This window comes from Arvicanthis niloticus, chromosome 1 (genome assembly GCF_011762505.2).
Source record: "Arvicanthis niloticus isolate mArvNil1 chromosome 1, mArvNil1.pat.X, whole genome shotgun sequence".
In the NCBI taxonomy this organism is placed as follows: Eukaryota; Metazoa; Chordata; class Mammalia; order Rodentia; family Muridae; genus Arvicanthis; species Arvicanthis niloticus.
The window spans coordinates 124,017,081-124,035,971 of NC_047658.1; the positions used below are offsets into that span (position 1 = coordinate 124,017,081).

Here is an 18,891-nt window from a genome sequence, read left to right on the forward strand (position 1 = left end):
CAGATGACTCTAGCTTGTGTCAGGTTGACAAAATGCTAACTAGCACAGTCAGGAAAGTTCTTAAGGACTGCCTTTCTTCTCAGGGAGCCTACACAATAGCAGACACATTAAACTTCATTGTAGTGCTGGGAGAATTGTGTTCAGGATCCCGGTGGGAAAGTCACGAAGTCACATCATATTCGGTGCTGTAGACAGCTTGAATATACTTCACTATAAAGTTGTGGCCTGGCAGAACAACTGCTAGGTCTTTATTATAAACCAGAACATACCATAAATGTGTTATTCTGGTAGTTTTACAATGGAATTTCAAGATTATTAGTATTTTCACTATCCTAGTTTTATTTACTTACAAATGAGAATGGGGTTTCCTTCCCTATTATTTTTATTTGCGATGCTTGTCACTTCCATTTTGAGTTGAGAAGTGGTGGTTGGTATGGAAGTAAATGACTAAGGAACAGTGGGAAATTTTATATTACTGTAGCTTGCTTGTTTATTCTCTACTTTATTTCTGCTGTACCCAGAATGGTTTTTAATCTAAAATTGTGGCTTACATATGCTAATGTGCTTTCTATAGGAGCCACATTTGAATTCCCTTTCCAGGGAGTAATTATTTGCTTCCAGAGAGGGGTGCAGATTGATTCCTGCTGCTTCTATTTCAGAGCCAATGACAGGGTCCATTAATGAATCACAGAACTGCTCCCACAAGACAGTTCCTTTGTGTGCTCTGTCACACTGATACGGCTTTGCCTTTTTGTCGGGTCAAGAACAGTGATGCAGGCACAGTACTTCCTGCTTTATGCTCTGTGCTTCCAGCCCATGCTGTTGTCAGTGTTGGGAGTTTGAACCCACAGCCTTACACACACTAAGCAAGCATGGTGTCACTGAGCTACATCCCCAGGTCTCATAATGTAAAAAGGTCCAAAATCAATAGGGAAAACAGCCCCAAGATGGCCCACGGACTACCACCTCCGGACTGGTATCTTAGGGATACATGCCAAGGGTAAACATGGAAGTCACCTTTTCCAGGAGGCCTGATGGTAAGCAGTCTCAGGCTGTTTTACTGGGGAATGTGCTGAGACACTGCTCCTGGACCCTTTTCTCAGAAGAACACAAGCCAGAAAGACATCACGGAGCTCTCTACCAGACACAGAAGGAAAGGAAACCCCCGTCAGCACTAGAGAGGGTTAATATTCAAACCAGTAGGAGGGGAAGTTTTCTCATATACTGCAACAAATCCCATGTAATTCCCACTCTCCCTGGTCTGATATGGAATCAGCTCATTTCATAGTCATATTGTCAATAAAATACCAAGAGACAGCAGTATATAAGGTGTAAGAAGAGGATGTATGCACTTCTATGTAGCCAAATAGTTCTTTATATTAGCATCACCCTCTCCTTTGTAGATATTATATGTTACTTTTCGTTGTAATCATGTTTTAGGTTTGCTTAAATTTAAACAACTCTAACTTTTAAAAATTGTGTATGGGTGGTGTCTGTGTGTGGTGGATGCATGTGTAGATGTCTTCTTCACTCGTTTGCAGGCGTATGTGTACACATGTGCATGTGCCTATGGAGTCCAGAGGTTGACTCTGGGTGTTTCTCTTTCACTCCTCACGTGTTATTTTGAGTCAGGCTCTCTCACTGAACCCTGAGCTCTCCAACTGGCTAGAGTAGCTGATCATCAAGTTCTTGGATCTGCCTCCCTCTCTTCCCATTTCTACCCCCAGTGCTAGGGTTACAGGCAAGCAGCATCACACCTGGCTTTTATGTGGGTGCTAACTTCAGGTCCTCATGCTTTCACAGCGGGCACTCTAACCAAGAAGCCATCTCCCCAACCACAACAATTCCAATTTTAACCAAGTATTGTGGCAAAGGAATGTTTCCATAATTGTTTTTTGTTTTATGACAAAACATACATTGTTTTTCATTTTCTTTTTTTATCAATTTATTTATTTTATTTTTATGAGTATACTGTAACTTTCTTCAGACACACCAGAAGAGGGCGTCAAATCCCATTACAGATGGTTGTGAGCCACCATGTGGTTGCTGGGAATTGAACTCAGGACCTCTGGAAAAGCAGTCAGTGCTCTTAACTGCTGAGCTATCTCTCCAGCCCTGTTTTTTTCATTTTCAAACACTGATTAAAATAGTTCTCTGCAGAGCTGGAGAGATGGCTCAGCAGTCAAGAGTACTTGTTTTTGTAGAGGACTTGGGCTCAATTCCCAGCATGCACAGGGTGGCTCATAACCATTTGTGATTCCATTTCCAGTGCATCCAATGTCGTCTGACCTCTGTGGGCATCAGGCATGCACGTGGTGCACAATATATGTGCAGGCAAAACACTCATACACATGAAATACATAAAAATTAAAAAAATAATTCTTTGAATAGGAGTCATTTGAACAAATTAGTCCCCTTTAGATTTTTCAGATCATAATGTGAGGAAACATAAGCATAATTGCATATGTGAGTGTACATCTCTACATAACTCAACATGCTAAAACTACACAGACTGTTGAAGGAGACTCAGCCTTCACCACCTTCAACTCCTATGACAAGGAGAAGGTACATCCTATGATGGTTATTCTTAATTATAAACAAGTAGATTTGGAGTCACCATGGGAACACGCCTGTGGGTGTGTCAGTTAAGAGTGTTTCCAGAAAGGGAAGACATGTACTGAATGCCCACAGTATCCTCCAATGGGTCAAGATTGTGGACTGAGTAAAATGGAGAAAATGATGTGAAGAATAGCATTCATTTCTCTCTGCTGCCAGATTGTGGACAGAATGTGCCCCGATTTTTCACGTTCCTATATTCATGACTTCACTAATGTGAAAGTCTAAACCCTCAAACTGTGAGCCAAAGTCTTTCTTCTTAAGTTGCTATTGTCAAGTATTTTATCACAGCAACAAGAAAAGTAATGACATAAGAAATTGATCCTGAGAATGGGACCACTGTTGTAATAAACATGACAGTATGGTCTTTAAGCCTTTGGGGCTGGTTTGAAGGGAAAATGTGGAATATTTTACAAATGTAGGCTACAGAAACCATAGAATGCTGTAAGCAGAATTTAGTGGAATGTTCTGGCTGCAGTTGAAAGAATAGAATGCTTAGAGAAATGCAGAGAACAGAGACTTAACTCACGAGGTTTCAGGGGGGTCCACTACTTTATGACCAACTGGATTACGGTTGATGTCACATTCTGGCAAAGAATCTATATCCGTTCTGCTTAATGTCTTGAGAACTTTAATGGGGCTAAATTTAAAAGTAATGGACTAATTTGTTTGACAAATGAATTTAAAGATAGCCTATCATTCAGTTCTAGTTATGGCTACTGCTTACTGCTTTTATTCAGGTCTATAGTGTGTGTGTGTGTGTGTGTGTGTGTGTGTGTGTGTGTGTGTGAGAGAGAGAGAGAGAGAGAGAGAGAGAGAGAGAGAGAGAGAGAGAGAGAGATACAGAGACAAAGAGAGACAAAGAGACAAAGAGGGACAAAGAGACAGAGAAAGAGACAGAGACAGAAAGAGACAGAGAGAGAAAGAGACAGAGAGACACAGACAAAGAGACAGAGAGACAGAGAGAGAAAGACACACACACACACACACAGAGAGAAACTGAAGTTTCACAAGAGAAGGAAAAATGGATATGAGTAAGTTTAAAGTTGTGGACTAGAAGAGTGCAGATAAAGGGTCTGTAAGTATTAAAGCTCTTGATGCCATTAAAGAAAAACTTACACTGTCACAGGAGCAATGAGAGAGGTGCACACATGGCAAGACACCCCCGCCCCCATTGAAAGCTCCAGCCTGTAAGAATGGATATTCATTTGAAGAGAAAGAGCCTGACCTGAGAATAATGCTGAAGGGGTTTCCTGCTCAAAAAAACAATGTTTCCTCTAAGACATGCACACAGTAGTCCCTGTAACTTCAGTTGAAAGGCAGGCATCTAAACATCTCAAGTTGTTTAGAAAACTTGGCAAGGTCATTCAGAGGGTTTGGACCTTGTAGACACGAAGGATGAAAAGCATGGTGGTCAGAGAGGTTATGTCAAGGTTCCAGAAAGCCACTGAGACAGTAGAAGGGCCTGAAAGACCATTGTCTGAAGCTAGGATGGTGAAACCTAAGGTGTAATGGAGAACTTGGGATGATGGCTGATGGGAGATGTTAAGATAGTTGTATATCCACTGAGGAAAGCTTTAGGCACAGAGTTGAACCAGCCTGAGACAGAGGACATAACGGCTGTAAACAAGAGCAGGAGGGAAGAACCACCCAAAGCCTTGCAAGCACAGATGACTCCATTATGACCTCAGACGCCAGACATGGAGCTAAGCAGTTAGGTAAGAGCCTTGGCTCCCTCCTGTCTTTCTTTGCTCATCTCAGAAGAATAAGAGCTTCCATATACACGTGGCTTAAGCTTGGTAACTGGAGTAATATTTTAAAAGTTCTCAGTGATCTTGTTTCTCCCTTTATTGTGTGGCTCAGCCATAATTTTGGACAAATATTTTAAGAAGGAAAAGTCACTTTATTTCTGAAGACTAGAGCATACTCATTTGTGCAACATCCAGAATTTAAATTCTTAGTATATGAGTCAGTTATTCTAGAACATTCTTTTAACCCCCCGCACTTGGGAGGCAGAGGCAGGCGGGTCTTTCTGAGTTCAAGGCCAGCCTGGTCTACATATTGATTTTCAGAGAAGCCAAATGTACAGGGTGAGATTCTGTTTCAAAGATGAACATATAAGTTCTTAGCACATGGAGGCTCCAAATGTCATTTCTTATAATTTTGGAGCAAATGTAAGAAGATGACTAAGCCACTCAGCCTTGGATCCATGTAGCTTGTCCCTAGGTCTTCTAATTCATTGACACCAACCCTAACCAGAGGATCCATCACCATGAAGTCTCATGATTCTGGAAGAACTTAAGTCACAGATATGAGCCTAGCTCATGACCTCATCTGCAGGGGCTGGGGTTAAAGATTTGGCAGGGAGGGTGACCTGATTTTAAACAATGACCACGTAAATAGACACGGAGACTCTTGGTTGTTAGATTGCTATAAAGAAAAATAAAATAACGCAAGACTAAGAGCTGAAAAATCTTGGTCAGAAGGGTGTGCCACGCTGTCGGTGTCTCCAGGACTTGGGTTTGCTTAAAGCCCTTAAAGGAGTTTTTGAGCATCTCACAGCACAGGTAGTTTTCTTATCCTCGGTATACCTAGAATGGGAAATAGATTGTCTTGGTTGGTTTTTGTCAATTTGACACAAAATAAAATCATCTGGGAACATGAAACCTCAGTTAAAGAAACTACCTTCTTCAGGCTGGCCTTTAGGCAAGTCTGTGGGTCCCTTTCTTGATGGATGATTAACGTGGGAGGGCCCAGCCGACTGTGGATGAGGTCACCCCGATGGTCCTAGGCAATATGAGAAAGCAAGCTGAGCAAACCTGTAAACAGAGTTCCTCTGTGGAGTCTGCTTCAGTTCCTGCTTCCAAGTTCTTGCCTCGAGTTCCTGCCTGAGCTCCTGCCATGGCTTCCCTCAGTGATAGATTGTGGCATGGGAGTGGAAGAATAAACCCTTTCCTCCCCGCATTGCTTTGGTTATGGTTTCTATCCCAGCAATGGAAGCAAACTAGAACATAAGGCACATCTCTGCCCCAGCTGCCTCATCTATCCTCCGTTCCCAAGGAAACTTTATGTTTCTCTTAGGCTCTTGCCTGGCAACAGTGGAGCAGTTTGTATTATACCATCTGCAAGGATGCAGAGAAACAACTGCTCAGAAGCACACTGATGTCGCCACAAGGCACTCACTGTGAAATTCTTGTGTAAGGGCCAATCTGTCAAAGTTCTGCCATGCTCTGCTGACCCTTCGAAACTTCAAAGCACCAGAGTGGTCAGACGAGTGGGTTTGGATAAGTTCAGTTTTAGAAGTGTCGGCGCCCACTCCACCCACCCCAGTGGATGATGATCCAGACCACAGCTGCAGAAAAGGGGAACCGAGAGTCCGTGTGAGGGAAGAAGGCTATGTGAAAGAGAACACAGAAAAGGAAGGCAGCAAGGACAGCGCACTGTCATCTATCTCAGACTTTCATTGCAACAAAAGAGAGGAATTTTGTTGAGGGATATTAATTTCTACTCAGTGAGTTAGAGAAAAATTCATATTCATCAAGTTTGGGGAATCTTTTTTCTCATCTTTTGGTTTACAGTACAAACTCTGGAGAGACGGTCTGAATATCATCACTTTATGTAGCGGTATCTACATAATGAAACCTTCCCTTGTGCTCCATACATTTGTAGAATTTATATATCAATAAAAATAAAAGGATAGAAAGGAAAATAGAAGATGATTTCCTGCTTGAAAGAACCCATAACCCTTGAACTAATTTAATGGCTGCTGTGACTCACTTTAGAGACTTCTGGGAACAACAACTAAATGAAACGGATTCTAGGAGGTTCTGAGGGATAAGTGATTAACACTGGGGGAATTTCTCCAAGTGCAGAGGAAGCCCGACTGCATTAGAATACTGTTGGGCTCTGAAGGGGTCATGAGCTTGTCCTGACTTGCCTAGGACAGCCTGCATTTTGCTGTCCCAAGAGCCCAGTAAGAATGGGAAAGAAGCAGACTGCCAGGCATCCTCACTCTTCCTTTGAAATCTCCAGCAATCAAAAATGGAAATGGAAGAAACGACTGAGGTCTCTACTTACCCGAGAGGAGAAGGCTGATAATCATGATTGTTATCACGAGTCCTGGCAGGCGAGAGTTCCCGCCATGCCCTGCGTATTTCCGTTTGGTTTTACATGCGGGTAGGATGCTGCATTTGAAAGTCTGCTTCTATAAGATAGTTTCTTGCCTTTCTGCCTCCGAATAAAGCTGAGCCAACGAGCCAATCAGCTTCTTCCCAGAGACAAGCCAGCTGCTGTTTTGTTTCTAGTCCTTCTTCCACGGGTATTTTGTCCCCCAGGAAACAATCAATGTCTAGAGAAACTTTTTCCTGTCCCAGATAGGAGAGTCTGGGGCCCTACTGGCTGTCAATGAACATCGTGTGGAGCACAGTCCAACAACTTATCCACCTTTCACAGGAAAGAATTCTTACTCCGAATTTCAATAGCCCGAAGTCAGTCTCGTTTTCTTCTCTTCAATGCACTTCTCTTCCATGACAGTTGACCAGGGTATAAGCCATTCTATTTTTGACATGTGTCTTGAGTGTGTTGCTTACATGGAGAGGGGCAGATAGCTCTAGTTAGGTGTCTGGGGCTTAGCCATGTTCTTACAGGTAGATTTTTCTGGGACTATCTTGCTGTAATAGCATAAAGATAAAACTTTACCCCCTTCTACCTGCTAACTTACCCTGTCAATGTGTCATCAAGCATTTCCTCTCTACAGACTCTTCCTGTAAGTATGAAACATGCTCACATTTCCTATGTTTAACACATATGAAATAAAAACAAAGTTAAAAGCCTTGTCTGTGCAAGGTAGAGTGGTATATACCTGAAATCCAAGCACTTGTGAGAAAGGGGAGGGAAATTATAAGTTCAAGGATAGTCTTGGCTAGATACCAAGACTCTGTCTCAAAAAGTAAATAAATAAAAATATAAGAAAACAAAAACTTTCATCATCTCCCCGGTAGGACAATCACCTCTAACACAAGAGGACCCTCTCCTTTCCCTTGGTGCTGGAGCATGAACTTGTAGCTGATAACTCAGCAAGCAGGTACTCCTGTGATAGACTCTGACTCAGTAATTAATGACATCAAGAGTTAGAGATCAAGGTGCCAGCAAGACGGTTTAGCAGGTACAGGCATCTGCTGACAAGGATAATGAACTAAGTTTGTTCCTTGGTACTCAAAAGATGGAAGGAGAGAATTGACTCCCACAAGTTGTCTTCTGAGCCCGACACAAACGCTGTTGCATGATTATGCATGGACATGCACATAAACAAATAATATATAAATAAATGTTTTTTTTTTAGAAAAAGAGGGACCAAGCATAATAAACTACAAAGATGGTGAAATCCTGGCAAAGGTCCCTCCAGTCCAGAAACAGTGGTGATATTTTCTTTAGCTTGCTTCAAGGTCAAAGGGCCATTGGGGATAGTACAAGAGTTTTCTGTGCCATAATAGGAACCCTGGGGACTTTAGAGGACCAATGGGTGCTGGATTTTGCTCCTTACTATATGCCTTCTAGAGTGTATCTTCAGCCTTTCCGGACATGCACTGAGCTACCTGATACCATCTAACACGCTGTGTTATATTGAATTTTCTGCTACTTGTTTCCGTTGGTTGCCATAAGAGCCTTGACTGTTACTCCACTGAAGCACCACAGTGATGTTGTAGCTAAGTGTTGTACAAACATGGCATCAGGCTCTGTCACAAAAGCGATAGTCAATGTGATTGTCATTTGGCAATGCCATATTTGATTAATCCAACTCCTTCTCTCATCCCTTCTTTCTGGTACACTCTTCCAGGATTTGTGATTAAAATTATAATCAGGGTGGAAGCCACATTCGTTTCAGGGCCTAAGACTCAAATTCCCTTTTCCCCCTGATGCTGTATCTAAGCCCCATGTGCATAGCACTAGATAAATAAAAATATAAGACAAATAAAAATAACCCAAACACAGGAAGAACTGATATTGATGTGGGTAGTTTAGATATCAATATATCTGGTTGGAAGTGCTAGCATTTTCTGTTGAGTTACACAGAAAATATTTGTGACTCTTGTTCCCGTCGCCCATTTCCCCACAGGCACACTGAGAGTGCAGGTACGCACACCACGGCATCTGTCTTGTTTCCTTGGTTTCTGGGAACTTGAGCTCAGTTCCTCACCTCATGTTTGTTCAACAAGTGCTTTATCCACCAAACCATTATCTTTAGTCTACTTTTTCCAAGATGGGTCTTACTACGGAGCCCGAGCTGACTCAAACTTGTAACCATCCTGATTGCTGACATTATAAGCAAGAGCTACTCTGCTTAGCTACATTTCAAAGCCAGCATTTTTATTTACCTGCAACGGATTTTTCTGTCCCAGGTGGGATCATGATGTCAATTTAATTGTGTTTATCTGTACATGGCATACATAAAGATTTATCACTGTCCACCAGGCTGGGTCTCAGAGATCAACTACTGTAATCCCAGTCTGCCCTCAGTGAGGGGAAAGACTGAGAAGCCATTGTCCATGGAGACGCCATAAACTGCTGAGAGTTCCATGTTAATTAGTCTCACTTTTGGTGACCAGTTCACAGGTATTGTTTTGCTACTGTTGTTGTTGCTGCTGCTGTTGTTGTAGGGTTTATGTTCTTCATGACTGGAAAAACTATACTTTTTAAAAAAAAAATTAAAAATTAATTTAAAACAAAGTTTAACCTTTGTTTTAATTTTATATTTATGGGTATTTTGCCAGCATGTATGTCTGTGTACAACACTCATGCAGTGCTGCCAGAGACCAGAAGAAGGCGTCAGATCCCATGGGATGAAAGTCATAGTTGTGAGTTGCTGAGTGGGTTCTGGGAATTGAACCCTGGATCCTCTGGAATAGCAGCAAGTGCTCTAGCATCCCTCTAGCCCTTTTAAATTTAAAGTTAAAAACAGACAATGGGTTTCACTGTGTCTTTTTCATACACGTGGCTCTAACTGGTCTCCCTCTCTCAGTGCTCATCCCTATGCTCTGGTCCCCCGCTGAATGGAGCCTTGTCTTTTAAGGGTAAATTCATTTTAATCATCATGCAGGCGAGAGCACTGAGGAAGACTCAGAGACAGCGGCCACACCAAGGCCACCCGCTTCTTTCACATAGTAGGAAACACAAAATTTAAAAGTGGGGAGGAGATAATAGCTGAATATTAAAAATTAGACATAACACATCTTTTTGGTGGTTGTTGTTTTTATTGTTTGTTGGTTTGTTTTCGAGACAGGGTTTCTCTGTGTAGCCCTGGCTGTCCTGGAACTCACTCTGTAGACCAAGCTGGCCTCGAACTCAGAAATACGCCTGCCTCTGCCTCCCATGTGCTGGGATTAAAGGCGTGTGCCACCACTGCCGGGCCATAACACATCTTTTATCTGACTTTTCCCATGTCTCAATTCTTCAGAAACATTGTTTTGCATGTGAGTGTGCTCACACATGTCTGAGCGTACCGTTTTGCACATGAAGACTTTCTGGGGATTGAACTCAGAGTGTCAGCCTTAGGGGCAAGCACCTAGACCCAATAAACCCTACTGATGGCCCCTTGTGGCCGAATGTTATATACACTCCTGGTTTAGGGTCTGTGCCCATTTCTGCAGCAGCCTAGCTCTTTTCTAAATGGGTTTTATCTTGTTGCCTGGATTTCATTTCCCTCCTCTATTCTACTTCAACCTCAGAGCCTTGGGTGGACTTGCAGCAGCACCTCTGAGGGCTGGAAGGGTTTTACTTCCAGATTGCTATTTCCTAAGATCAAAGAAGCTCTTTTGAGGTGAGGGCACCAAGCACATCTCAAGTCCCTAAATCAGAATATGCAGCTATGCATGATCCCACCTACCACTTACCTTCCTTAAAATATTTATTGGACCCCTCCTGTGGTGGTAGTCGGGGGAGACACTGGGAGGATCTGGAAGGATCTGCCTTCCTTCTGCTGCTTTCTAGTAGAAATGAATACGTACAGGCCGCCCACAACAGACAGGCCCCAGGCACTCATGAACACAGAAAGGCACTCAACCATACCAAAGTATTTAGATCTGTATGCAGCAGCAGAATTTTTGTCAGTGGGTAAACAAGACAGAAAGGCCAATCTTATATAGTCTTTATGAGTTACACTCAGTGCTGTTTGTCCATCTGAAAAGGAAGACACTGGGGCCTCCGTTGATGTGTGTAAGGGTAAGTGAAGGACACTCAGAGCCCACAACCCAGCAATGTTTTCTATAATAAGCCATGTTCCTGCACTGTTTTCTACAGAAGCTTCTGGAACAGCTATGAGAACTTGGCTGAGCCCAACACGCTGGTTTTATGGTATTTGTTTTGTTCTGCCCAACCCTCTCATTTAACCCTTCCCTTCACTCCAGGCTCTCCTCACATTCCACAGGTGAGTGTTTGTTTGAGCCTTTGTGCTCTCTCTTCTGGCCTCAGAATAGGAAAGAGACTGCTCTGTCATCTGCCTTGGTATGAGCACCGCTCTCAGAATGCTCTGACGACTAAGAATTTCACAGAATACTACTTGGACCCTACCTCCCTCAGCGACGTCTGCCCAGTAGCACTCTCCCAAACCTGAGCAACAGCTCTCTTGAAATACAGGGTGAGCTGCTCACTCAAAACATTGTCATTTACCGTGAACAGACAGACTCCCACCTATGGCGATGACTTCTGTCTCACCTTTATCTGTACTCACTGAGATCAACTCGGTGAGATCCAAGGAGGATGCAGCATTCTTCCTCTCAGGAAGAGCAAATGCTTGTAAAAAAAAAAAAAAAAAAAAAAAAAAAAAGGTGGGGTTTGCCATGTTTACATTGCATTGATATGTGCACACATGGATGCATATCCCCATATCTCATGCACATGTTGGGGATGTGCTTGTGTGGGGGAAAGGGAGCTTAATGTCTGGTATGTTCCTGGATAGTCTCCAACGTACACATTTAAGCAGTTTCTGACTTGAACTCACCAGTTCCCTAGTCCAGGGAAGGGATCCAGTCTAACCTCCTGAGTGCTGGCATTTCCGTTGTGATTTCATGGAGATGCACCTGTATGTGAGTGCTGGGCATTCAAACTCTGGCCCTCACGCTGCCACAAGTATAGCAAGTGCTGTACTCGCCGAGCCACTTTCCCAGCCCTAATTCACCTCTGGAAAACCATTTATAGTATCATATTTAAAACATTTATAGTATCTTATTTAAAACAAATAGTAGGCTGGGATGTTACAAAGTTGGTATCATGCTTGTTTAGCATGCACGAGGCCTTGGAATCCATCACTAACACCACATAAATCAGGCATGGTGGTGCATGTATGCCTGTAATCCCAGCACTGGAGAGGCAGAGGCAGCAGGATCAAGAATGGAAGGTTGTCCTCAGCTATGTATTGAGTTTAAGGCCAGCTACATGAGATTACTACCTCTTCACACCCTTCAAAAAAAAAGTATCCAGGTGTGTGATACACTCTTGTTGTCATGCCCACACTAAGACAGGCAGATTGTTAGTTAAGAGTCAGCCTGGACCAGCCTGTCTCAAAATTCTTAACTAAAAATAGTAATTATGCATTTGTTTAAAGGATACAATATGATTTGATGTATGAATTCACTGTTGTAAGAGTAAACAAAAACTAATTAGCATATGTATCATTTCACCTAAACATGTTTGTGTGTATAATAAGAACATTTAAAATCCACTCCAGCAGGTATGAATGTAGCTCAGTGGGCACTTGCCTATCATACATATGGTTGTGAGATTAGTCCCTAGTATTACAGAATAAAATAAGTTCTATCCTTTTGGCAAATGAAACATATGTAATGCTTCTTTTTTCTTTTTTTCTTTTTTTTCCTTTATTTTAAATTTTTTTATTTTATTAGATATTTTATTTACACTTCAGGTGTCATCCCCTTTCCCCATTCCCCCCTCCCCACTTAGAAAACCCCTATCCCATGTCCCCTTTTCCTTTTTGCATTTATACATTTTTTTAAATAATGTTAATCATAAGCGTTATAAGTTTGGAATTGTTCAATCAGAGGTGTAACCCACTGACCAACCTAGATATAACAACTATCTTTGACTGGTGGAGATACATGAATATCTGCCTCCCTGTCTCCCCCCTCTTTCTCTCTTTCATCACCTAGCTTCTCCTCTCCTTCTTCTTCTCCTCTTCTTACTCCTTTTCTTCCTCTCAGTACTCCTCCTACCTTAGCTCCTCCTACACATCATCCTTCCTGTTAAAAAGAAACTTTTCTCTCAAAATACAATTAGAGCATAATTATGCCAATTTGTACTCGTGAGGTACAAGATAGTCCTAATACCCCGTCCATCCTTTTGTTGACTAACCAGCACCTCTGTCATCTATCCTAACTAAAACATTTAGTTCTGAACCTGGCTTTAGGATGAATGTCAACTGACGACCATCCACTCAAATCTTTTCTCTTACGGTAAATAGCTATAAGTTTTCAACCCCGTCAGAAATCCAGAATGACTGAGTTAACTATAATTGTGGGAAGCACAAAGCATAGCTTCTAAAACTTAGCCAATTTATAGAGACCTCTGAACACCTGAAAAGCCCCTATACTACCGAACGTTGGAGCATCAAATCTTCAGCCTTCTGGCCCAGAATCATCTGACAGACCTTGGTGATACAGGATTATTAAGGACTGATTACTCTGTATAGGCAGATATAATCAGTCGACTATTCTGCATGTGTGTCCTTTTCTGAACAGTAATTTGTCTGTAGATGGAGAGAGGCAATTCTTGCCTAGTGGCGTAACTCCAAGGATGCTCAATTTCTTCTTAGAATCCACGACAGGAAGCTGTCAGGAGCAGACAGGTCTCTAATCAATATGAACATTAATATATAAATATTTGTAGTATCAGTTCTATGGACTTCTGATGTTTTGAAAACCAACTATCCATGTAAGGTAACCTGGACTGTTGTCTGTTCACTCCTCTCAGCTGTTTCTAAATAAAATATGGAAAACACCCTAACAATAAACTCAAAAATATGAATTTGCTATAGTCCCTTAACTCATAGGTTAACCGTCCCAAATCAGTTAAAAAGGTTAAAAAAGGGCTGGGTCTAGGCATTGTATTCCTAAATGTGTTATACAGGCACAATGCCCATGGGCGTATCAATATTCATCTCATTTTTATATTAATAAGAGGCTCGTACCAATGAAAACCTTAAATTTGAGATCAAAGTAAATTTTGTACCATTTAAGAAATTATAACTTCATCTTGATAATAATTATACAGATTTTTACCAATAGGTTATGGCTATGCAATAAGTCCTAGCTAATCCCCCCTGTTCCAACAAAACCACTACTTGTCCCTAGAAAGACAGACCATTATTAACCACATTAGTCCCCAAGCTCAGGAAATAGGGGCGCTGACTCTTCTTTAACTTCTTCAAGCTGATTAAGGGCGTTGAGATTTTAGAAGAGGGGTGGGGGGAAGAGTAAGTTGATAAGCCTCTGATGCTGAGTCTTCACTGAATCCAGATGGAATTCCAGGACATCAGAAGTTTGGGCAGGTCTGCTCAGTATGCTTGATGAGTAGATACACCAAGGCTGTGTATTCTGCAATATACAATTCTCAGAACAAGTTTTAGTATCAAGAAAAAAAAATTTCCCACCCCCAGGGGGCTGACATTTTTTTTTTAAGATGTTGGTTCTGAAGACTTTTTTTTTCTGCTTGTTAAAATTGGTTGTAGTATTTACGTTTCAGATTTTATCCCCTTAGCCTACTTCCTCCCACCACCCAGAAACCTCCTATCCCATCCCCCTCCTTATGCTTCTATGAGGCAGTGACCGCACCTACCCCCCCTCACTATCCCCTCCCCACCCTCACATTCCCTCCCCCCCCACTGTGTGTTCATTTTTTTTTTTTTTATGGGACCAAGAAACACCTCTCCCACCTATGTCCCACAAGGCCATCCTCCCCTACATATACCTCTGGAGTCTTGGGTCCCTCCCTATGTGTTCCCAGGCTGGTGGTTTAGACCCTGGGGGGCTCTGGTTGTTTGGTATTGTTGCTTTCCACCTGGGGTCAATAACCCTTTCTGCTCCTTCAGTCCTCTCACTAAGTTCTCCATTGGGAAACCCCTGATCATATCAGTGATTAATTGTGAATATTGTCCTCTGAGTGTGTTAGTCTTTGGCAGACCTCTAAGGAGACAGCTATATCTTGTTCCTCACATTATGCACTTCCAGCCATCCACAACAGTGTTTAGATTAGGTGGCTGTACTTGGGGTGAATACCCAGGTGGAATGGTCTCCTGATGGCCCCTCCTTCAGTTTCTGTTCCATGTTTTGTTTCCCTATTTGCTCCCTTGAGCATTTTTGTTTCTCGTTCTAAGTAGAACTGAGGCATCCCCTCTTGGTCTTCCTTCTTCATGAGCTTCATGTGGTTTGTGGGTTGAGTCTTCGCTAATCCAAGCTTTTGGGCTAACATCCATGGAGATATGTTTGTGTAACTATCTTCTTTTGGGGTTTTTGGAAGATTACTTTCTTGCTTTTTCTAGGTTGTAGTTTCCCTCTTTGTGTTGGAGTTTTCCACCAATTATTCTTTGAAGTGCTGGATTTGTGTTGAGATACTGTGTAAATTTGGATTTGTCATGGAATATTTTGGTTTCTCCATCAATAATGATTGACAGTTTTGCTGGGTATAGTAGTCTGGGCTGGCATTTGTGTTCTCTTAGGGTCTGTATGATATCGGTCCAGGATCTTCTGGCTTTTATGGTCTCTGGTGAGAAGTCTGGTGTAATTCTTATAGCTCTGCTTTTATATGTTACTTTGCCTTTTTCCCTTACTGCTTTTAATATTTTTTCTTTGTTTTGTACATTTGATGTTTTGACTATTATATGGCGGGAAGTATTTCTTTTCTGGTCTAAACTATTTGGAGTTCTGTAGGCTTCTTGTATATTTATGGACATCTCTTTCTTTAGGTTAGGGAAGTTTTCCTCTATAATTTTGTTGAGGATATTTACTGGTCCTTTTAGTTGGGAGTCTTCCCCCTCATCTATACCTATTATCCTTAGGTTTGGCCTTCTCATTGTGTCTTGGATTTCTTGTATATTTTGGGTTAGTAGCTTTTTGTATTTTGCATTTTCTTTGACAGTTGTGTCAATGTTATCCATGGTATCTTCTGCACATGAGATTCTCTCTTCCATCTCTTGTATTCTGTTGGTGATACTTGTGTGTATGACTCCTGATCTTTTTAGGTTTTCTATCTCCAGGGTATTGTCCCTTTGTGATTTCTTTATTGTTTCTACTTCCATTTTTAGATCCTGCATGATTTTGTTTAATTCCTTCTCCCGTTTGGTTGCATTTTCTTGCAATTCCTTAAGGGATTTTTGTGTTTCCTCTTTAAGGGTTTCTATCTGTCTACCAGTGCTCTCCTTAAGTTCTTTGAGAGTGTTATTTATGTCTTTCTTAAAGCCCTCTATCATCATCATGAGAAGTGATTTTAATTCTGATTCCTGCTTTTCTGGTGTGATGGGGTGTTCAGGGCTTGCTCTGATGGGGGAGCTGGGTTCTGATGATGCCATGTAACTTAGGTTTCTGTTGCTTACATTCTTGCTTTTGCCTTTTGCCATCTGGTTAACTCTAGTGCTGCCTGTACTTGCTGTCTCTGACTGAAGCCTGTCTTTCTAGTTATCTAGCTTGTGTCTGATCTCTTAGGGGTCCAGATGTCTCTGTGATCTTTTCCAGCTGCACTGATTACAGTGGTACCTCTAGGATGCCTCAGGATATGGTGTCTCCAAGGTAGTAGTCCAGCTAGGTGTCTGCTGTTCTGAGTGCAGTGTCTCCTCTAAAATATCTCAGGATATGTTGTCTGAAGCTCTGAGTTCATTTGTTCTTCTGTGGTTCTGGATTGAGTGGACCTTCCAGTATGTCTCAGGTGGAATCTGGGGACCACACAACAGCAGACCTGGCAGAGGTCTGATCCAGGCCTCAGATCTGAGAACTAGTTTCTAAGACACTGTCTAAGTTAGAGCACCAGGGATCCCTGCTTCCTCTGGGTTCTTGGAGGTTGAGGACAGAGCTGTCACCCAAGATCTGCTCAGTGCTCTGGCCCAGACCGGAAGGAACCAGTGTTCCAGGCCAGGAGTGACTTCCTGGGTCCTTTTGGTTCCCAGTTACTCCCTGTTGAGGGCAGGCTCTGCTGTCTGCTTACCTAAGATACTGCCTGAGTTCGAGCGCCTGGGATCCCTGCTTCCTCTGGGTTCTTGGATGTTGGGGGCAGAGCTGCCACCCAAGATCTGCTCAGTGCTCTGGCCCAGACCGGAAGGAACCAGTGTTCCGGGCCAGGAGTGACTTCCTGGGTCCTTTTGGTTCCCAGTTACTCCTTGTTGAGGGCAGGCCCTGCTGTCTGCTTACCTAAGATACTGCCTGAGTTTGAGTGCCTGGGATCCCTGCTTCCTCTGGGTTCTTGGAGGCTGGGGACAGAGCTGCCACCCAAGATCTGCTCAGTGCTCTGGACTTCTTTTTTCATGTTTATAAATGTGTGTACATGTGTGTGGATTCCTGTGGAAGCCAGAAGACTTTCTCTGTCTTCCGTGATCAATATCTGTTTACTGGGGCAGACTCTTGTCTGCCTGGAACTAAATCAGTTCCAGCTAGTCTCACTAGACAGCTTGCTGTGGGAATTCCCTTTCTCTGCCTCCTGGGTGCTGGGAGTGCAGGTGACTGCTACTGCCTGGCCTTTATATGGGTTCTGAGCACCTGAGCTTGATCCTCACACTTGTGGGACAGGCACTTTATCTCATGAGTTTATTTCCCCAACCCTTTCTCTAGTTCCTTGTTTTCTGTGCTGCCCTGGCACTCACTATGTAGACTAGGCTTGACCTCAGACTTAGCAGCAATTCTCATACTTCTGCCTCCTGAGTGCTGAGTGCTTCCTTGTGTACCATGACACCTAACTGCAATAAATTCTTGTTAACTGTAGCTGCCATACTTAGCAGTAGGTCACCAAAACATAACTTCTATCATTCTACTCTCTTCTTCTATAAAACTACCTGTCCTGGCCAGCAGGGCATTAAACAGAGGTCCAGGGAGATCACCTGAAAGAGAAAGTGAGGGAAAAACAGGCCAACGCAAAGAATGGCGATCTGTCTATAGGCTGATCAAATCGCAGATTTTACTTTTTCACACAGGGGTTATATACACAAAAAGGCACGATGTGGGGGAAGGGGATGACGCAGGAGCGTAATTTTTTTTAGGGGAATACAGATACCTTCCAGAACAGAGTATCAGCTGGGTGAAGCTTCAGGGGACAGGTCACTCTGACTCCACCTATGATTCACGTGTCCCTATCTAAGTTAGGGATAATAATAATAATAATAATAATAATAATAATAATAATAATAATCCATCGAGGTTACTTATCTACAAGGTCTATGACTAGAGCCTGGCAACTGTCCTCCAAAGCTGCTTGTTTACAATAGCTTCTAGCCATCTGTTTCAAGGTTTTTTCACAGAGACCCAAGACTTCGTGCTAGCAGGCTGGCTTTAAGCCTATGGCTGATTCCAGGCCTTCAGTGTACAAGCAGAGATGCCCCTGACAACTACTAGTTTAAAATTCTATGGAAGGGCCATGAGATGTCTCATTGGTAAAGGCACTTGCTGCCAAGCTTTATAACCTGAGTTCAATCTCCAGAATCTGTTGCAGTAAATATTATTTGGGAGTTTCTACCCTACCTTAGAAAATATAGTTTCCAAATAAAAGACATGAAACCCTTATGTTGGCATATCTTTTTCAAAACCTAGTTTAATGAGTGTACTTAAATGCTTTAGCCTCCCTTCTAGCTCACCACCCACCGGAGACAGAGGGAAAGAAGGGTTCCTAGGGCAAAAGAGGATACGGACCTGTTTTGAAATAGTTCTTTGGGGAAAATCCAATCTACATTGTCAGGATAGCAGCAATTCAGTTCACAAGAATCATCACTTCAATCCACTTGCAAACACAATTCACAAATAGGCAATCGTAGTTCTATCCAGAAGAAACTTCGAGGCAGAAGGGGCAAGAAGTTGCTGGAACACCACCACAAGTTCTTTGGTGTGTTTCTCTCTATGAAGTCATGACAAACAGTGCTTGGTGAAGAAAGCAAGGTAAACCAATGCCACAGCACCAGCAAAGCCCAATGAAGACCAATACCACACAGCATCATTCACTATTGGGTTCTATTTATATCCTTTCCAAACATCACGTGTTCTCTCAAGTGTCAGCTTTAGAAAAAGATCACAGGCT

The 18,891-nt window shown here is 42.5% G+C and overlaps 1 long non-coding RNA gene across 1 annotated transcript; it reads right to left on the minus strand.

The window, feature by feature from the left end:
• Window positions 1–4,217: 4,217 nt before the first annotated feature.
• Window positions 4,218–6,807, minus strand: LOC143441089 (uncharacterized). Its single transcript, XR_013108324.1, has 3 exons — window positions 6,694–6,807; window positions 5,302–5,403; window positions 4,218–5,207 (listed from the first exon to the last, which is right to left on the minus strand). It is a non-coding gene; the product is annotated as an uncharacterized LOC143441089 (long non-coding RNA).
• Between the last annotated feature and the right edge of the window lie 12,084 nt (window positions 6,808–18,891).